The sequence below is a fragment of the Hippocampus zosterae genome, chromosome 1, assembly GCF_025434085.1.
Source record: "Hippocampus zosterae strain Florida chromosome 1, ASM2543408v3, whole genome shotgun sequence".
In the NCBI taxonomy this organism is placed as follows: Eukaryota; Metazoa; Chordata; class Actinopteri; order Syngnathiformes; family Syngnathidae; genus Hippocampus; species Hippocampus zosterae.
Genome location: NC_067451.1, coordinates 29503313 through 29509239, shown reverse-complemented (window position 1 = coordinate 29509239; position 5927 = coordinate 29503313). Strand labels below are relative to the sequence as shown.

The window sequence follows — 5927 nt, the reverse complement described above, 5'->3', positions numbered from 1 at the left end:
GTGTACAGATACAGAGGTATCCAGCCAGATTCAATGTGCTGGTTGTCAATAGAGTCAAAGCACATATTTGAGGGCATATATTATCAGTATTTACATACAATTTTTAAAATAAATTCCTACCAACTAATCATAAATAAAAACATTGGGCTGTTTTCTTGTTTGACATGAATTCTTTCATCATGCCTGTGTATATGATTTATGACCAAGTTTGGTGTGAGAGATGGAAGGAAGCATAAGGGAAAGGAGTGTTTAGCGCGCCATAACATAACACACCCACACACTAAATTATGGTACACGACTGTGGAGTGCAAGTAGGTGTTTAGCAGAATGACAAGATTAATTTTTCACTGTGTATATTCACATGCATGCATACAATATATGCCTACGGAAAGGATGTATGCCAAAGGAGATCTTTATATTACATTTCAGCATGGTTAGCTGCCATGTCTCACTTAATTACATTCATTTTTCCTCAGTGCACAACATTGATTTAAATAATCAATGTTCAGCACTAAGTAAAGATTGCTGAACTGCATGAATTTTTGTTCTCGACAATTTTTATGTTCCCACTGTGTGTTGTTCTTGACCATTTTGAGGCTGGCTACTGCAGAAAGTTCAGGCTACAAACCAAACCTGCTTGGGGGGGGGGGGGATGGCCTGAAAATGAATGCAGCCGGTTTCTGCTCACGACTCGTCAGGATGCTGGAAGCAACTTGTGAACGCAAGCTGCACCCCGTAAAGAGTTTCCATGTTCTTGCCACCAGCATGTTGTTATGATTTTGTTTTGGTTACATTTGGTTTCGTGCCCTTTTTGATTGCACCTGTTCTCGTCATCTGTGTCCCTTGTGTTTAACCAATAAGCTCACTGAACTCTTTGTGTCTTGTCCAGATGTTCCTCGTTGTCTCGTCACTTTGCTTGTATTTAGTTCCCTGGGTTCTGTCAGTCTTTGTTGCGGTGTTGTGAGTGGCTGTGTGCGCGGCGCGATCTTAGTTAGTCTTAGATCATAGTTTTTTTTCTTCTTTCTTTCTCTCTTACCTTTCTGTTACTTTAGCTCCTTTTGGTTTTCTGGTCTTTGTTCGAGTACTTCAGTTTTGTTTTGTCCGATGTACTCTTGGTTGCAATTTTGTTAAATACATCTTGTTCAGTCCACCCTGCTCCTCCCTGCTTTTTGGGGTCCTCCAAATACCAGCATGCAAAGAAAAAACAGACCAAAAAAAAGTGCTGCTTGAGGATTTAAGATGAATGTAAATCTATGTCCCAATCGCGTGTGAATGCCTCATGAGGCTTGTCGACACACTGTGTTGATACTGTGCTGATACTGTGTCACTGACCACTGCCACCTGCTGGACCTTCAAGATCCCTGCAGCCAACCCACTTAACAGACTAATTTTTTAATATATTGAACATATAAAATATACTAGTGATGGGTCCAGCGACACCGATGCATTGACACATGCGCCGGGCTCACAGAGCAAACCACGTGTCGATGCATGTGCTGGCTCATTACGTTACGTGATTGACACGTGAACTGTGTTGACACAGTCCAGGCTTCTAATTGACACACCGGCTGCGTTGACACAGTCCAGGCTGCTAATTGACACATCGACTGTGTTGACACAGTCCAGGCTGCTAATTGACACGTGAACTGCACCTGCATCGGCTGCTTGGCACAGTACAGGCTGCGCCACTTAGTCCAGGGGGCGTCGACTCAGTGCAGAGGGCGTTGACGCAGCAAAAGCCCGCCACACAGTGTTTATAAGGAACACCTGCCGAAACAAGCCAGACCTCACTCACGCTCGCTTGTCGAAGCTCGTGTCAATGCAGACTTTGTGTTCGTGCCTTGCCTTCCTTGCCGATTATGGAGCAGAGACGCTAATCATCCGCCGTGTGGGACCATTTTGATGTCCTGGAGAATAAGGTATTATTTATTTATTTATTCAAATCGCCTTCTGTCGCCGAGAGCCTCTCGGCGAGAGGCACTCGCCGAGTGCCTCTCAGATTATTGACGTGTTGTACCATTCTAATCCGAATACATTTGAAGGTAACTCTTAGTTACTTCTTATTCACATTTCATTACAGGTGAAATGTCGAATTTGCCAAGTCAATTCGCCAACAGAAGCACCTCCACCATGCTGAGGCATTATCGGGCCAAGCATGAGAATGAAGTTCGCGATACACCCGGTATTACGCCAGGTATACAAACGTTCACTCATCTTTTCACGGTTGCTATGTTGATGATTAATTGACAATCAGTAATTATTGGTTGACTCTCCACTCCATGTTTGACAATCAAGGTTCCAGGAAGCAGCTGTACTGGAAGGACCAACACACTTCTTTCCCAAACCTCTCCCACCTCGCAAAGGAGTTCCTTTGTACGCCAGCCACATCCGTCCCTTGTGAGCGTGTGTTCTTCACAGCAGGAGAAATTGCTTGTAAAAGACGCAACAGGCTGAAGTTTAAAACATTGGAGCATCTTATTTTTCTCAATAAAAATGTGAAATCAAAGCCCACAAGCATCCTCATTCAAATGATCTTCACATTATTTGAACACATTGAATGTTGCAAAATGAATGCATGGATGTGAATATTGTATACACTTCATCAAATCGATGAATGACCTTATGAAAATGTCTTGGAACAGTTGTAGATGCAAAACCGTGCTGGCAGCTACATAATAGAAAAATATCCCAAACCATAGGGATCCTCCCAAAACTAAGGATGTGCTGAATAAGAAATCCTTGTACACACTTTTATTACTTCCATATTTTACCTATTGTGTGGAAATATGGGGAAATGCCAGTAAAACACTGTTTTAAAACTACAATACAAAGCAATCAGAACAATCACTGGCTCCAAATAGACGGAACCCACAAATCCACTGTTTATCAAATTAAACAATGAAATCTCATGACCTGGTTGACTTCAAAATCGCCCAATTAATGTACAAAGCACACAATAACCTCCTTTGCCAAAACATCCAGAAGCTTTTTAAAATTCGAGAAAGTTGTCATAATTTAAGGGGTACTAAAATCCAAAACACGAACAAACATCACGCAAAGGAGTGTATCTGTAATAGGTGTAAATCTGTGGAATGATTCTGAAACGGACCAGTAAAATGAGTAACTCTCTTGCTGAGATTAAAAATGAATTTGAGAGTAGTACAAGACAACTACACAAATCAGAATTAAGCTAATAAATTCGATACACCCATGAAATATAGCAATACATCAGGAATACATTGATGAGATTATTTAATATATTAATGAAATGTAGCATGCATTATGAATATGAGAAAATCGACATATACTTGTGCTCCAATGAGTATGTACTGTATATACAAACCTAAAGTTGTAAAAATGTATAAGTACAGCATACATGTCACCTGTCACCTATCCCTTGACCTCGGTTGTGGTCGTTGGGGCGCCCGTGAAGACCCTTTCACCGTTTCTTTCCAACCGTCTCTGTTTTCTGCCGCTCTCTGGGACTTTGCGAAATCCAGGTTGGTCCACTCTCTGATGTTGTCCTCCCACCTCTTTTTCTGCCTTCCTCGTTTGCGAGATCCTTGTACAGTTCCTTGTAGCACCGTCTTTGCAAGGCCTGATGATCTCGTAACATGGCCGTACCACCGTAACTTCCGTCTTTTTACGATGGTGAGTAGGTTGTCATGGTGTCCGATAGCTTGTTGTATCCTATTTTGAACTTCCTCGTTTGTTACATGATCGGTGTAAGGGATGTTTAATATCTTCCTGTAGCATCTCATCTCCATGGCAAGGATCTTTCTTTGGAGATCTGCTGTTAGTGTCCAGGTTTCACATGCATATAGGAAGATTGACATGACAAGGGAGCGTAGAAGGTGGATCTTTGAGCGCAGAGCTATTTTCTTATCTTTCCAGATGGTTTGGAGTTTTGCTATTGCTGTTGATGTTTGAGCAATTCTTGCCAACATCTCTGGCCTCGAGCCCTCGTCTGAGATAATAGAGCCTAAGTATTTGAATGACTGCACAGTTTCTAGTTTTTTCCCACTGACTCGGATATCAAGATTGATGCCTTGATTGTTGTTGGTCATCAGCTTTGTTTTTTCGGCAGATATTTCCATGCCATATGAGGCAGCTGCTTCGTCCAGGTGTTCTACTAGTCGCTGTAACTCATCTTCTGTTCCTGCCAGTCCATCTATGTCATCAGCAAATCTGAGGTTGGTGATGTTTCTCCCTCCGATGGAGATTGTGCCTACATGATGTTCAAGGGCATCTTCCATGATCCTCTCTAGATACAAATTGAAGAGGGTGGGTGAGAGTAGGCAGCCCTGACGCACACCGACTGTAGTTTTAAACCAATTGCCGATACTTCCATTCAGGAGGACAGCACTTGAGGCCTTTCCATACAGGTTTTCGATGATTCGGACGAGGTTGGCATCGATGTTATACTTGCGCATGGTGGTCCATAGGGCTGCGTGCCATACCCTGTCAAAGGCCTTTTTGAAATCTATAAATACATGGTATAGGTCTTTTTGGTGCTGTAGGTGTTTTTCGCAGATTAATCTTAAATTAAAAATCTGTTCTGTGGTGCTGCGTCCTGCTCTGAATCCAGCCTGTTCCTCAGCTATGATGTTCTCAGCTATGGGCTTCAGTCTGTGCAGAATGATCTTCAGCAGGACTTTGCTTGGGTGACTGATCAAGCTGATAGTCCGATAATTTTCACACTGCTGTAGATTTCCTTTTTTCGGCAAGGTGATTATTAATGATTGAGTCCAGGGTGTTGGCCAGACTCCGGTACTCCATATATGGTTGCAAATTTTTGTGAGGGCTGTTATCATTGCCTCTCCTCCTGCTTGGACTAGTTCCGCAGGGATATTGTCTGCTCAGGCAGACTTTCCTTTTTTAAGTTTCTTGACGGCTAGTTCCACTTCTTCGCGCAGTATGGGGCTTGAGTCTTCTTCTGGTGGTGTTAGTGGACATTTGAGTACTGATGGGTCCCCATTTAGTTTGTAATTGTACAGGTCTTTGCAGTATTCTGTCCATCTGTCCAGGACATCCTTTTCTTCTGTGAGGCATATTCCGGTCTTGCTTTGTATGCTGCTAGGTCTTCCTTTTTTCTTGGTGGTCAAGTCTTTCACCACTTGGAATGCTTTCCTTGTGTTGTTCTTATCTAGGCTTTCCTGTATCTCGCTGCACTGTTGTTCTATCCAGGCTTCTTTTGCTTTCTTCATTTCCTTCCGGACTCTGTTGTTGGCCTCCCGATACTTCTTTGCTCCCTCTAAATCCCTTTTTTCTTTCTTAAGGTTGCGTCTTTTATCACACAACTGTAAAATTTCGTTGGTGACCCATGGTTTTTTAGGATATTGGTGTTTGCCCAATATCTTGTCAGCCGTCCCTGCAATTGCAGAGTTAAAGGTGTTGATGGCTTCTTCAATGTCCGTGTTCTCATCCAGGACTGTCAGGGCTGCAAAACTCCCTCCAATCATTGCTTGGAACTCTTCCCTGACGTTGGGGTCTTTTAGTTTGTCAACGTTGAATCTCAGTCTTGTGAATCTGGGCTTGTTGATTCTTTTCAGTCTTGTTTTGAATGTCATCATTACTAGATCGTGGTCACTTCCTATGTCTGCCCCGGGGAAACTGCGGGTGCGGGCGATGTTTATTCCTGAGCGGAAGCGCTTAGGAACCATGATGTAATCGATCTGGTTATGAGTGTGACCATCAGGGCTGTGCCAGGTTTCTCTCCTAGAGGCTTTATGAGCACCGAAGGTGTTGGCCAGTGCTAAACTGTTGGTAGCAGCAAATTCCAGAAGCCGCAGTCCTCTCTCATTTGTTACAAGGTTGCAAGATGGTCCATAAGTTCCCCTCCAATTTTTATAAGCATCTCTACCAACTTTGGCATTCCAATCGCCCTGTATGATTATTATGTCTTTCTTGTGCACTTCGTCTATAAT

The 5927-nt window shown here is 43.0% G+C and overlaps 1 long non-coding RNA gene across 1 annotated transcript; it reads left to right on the top strand.

The window, feature by feature from the left end:
- The first annotated feature begins 1633 nt into the window (after positions 1–1633).
- LOC127608235 (uncharacterized) lies at positions 1634–2567 on the top strand. The gene is made up of 3 exons (XR_007964214.1): positions 1634–1919; positions 2081–2194; positions 2296–2567. It is a non-coding gene; the product is annotated as an uncharacterized LOC127608235 (long non-coding RNA).
- The last annotated feature ends 3360 nt before the right edge of the window (positions 2568–5927 follow it).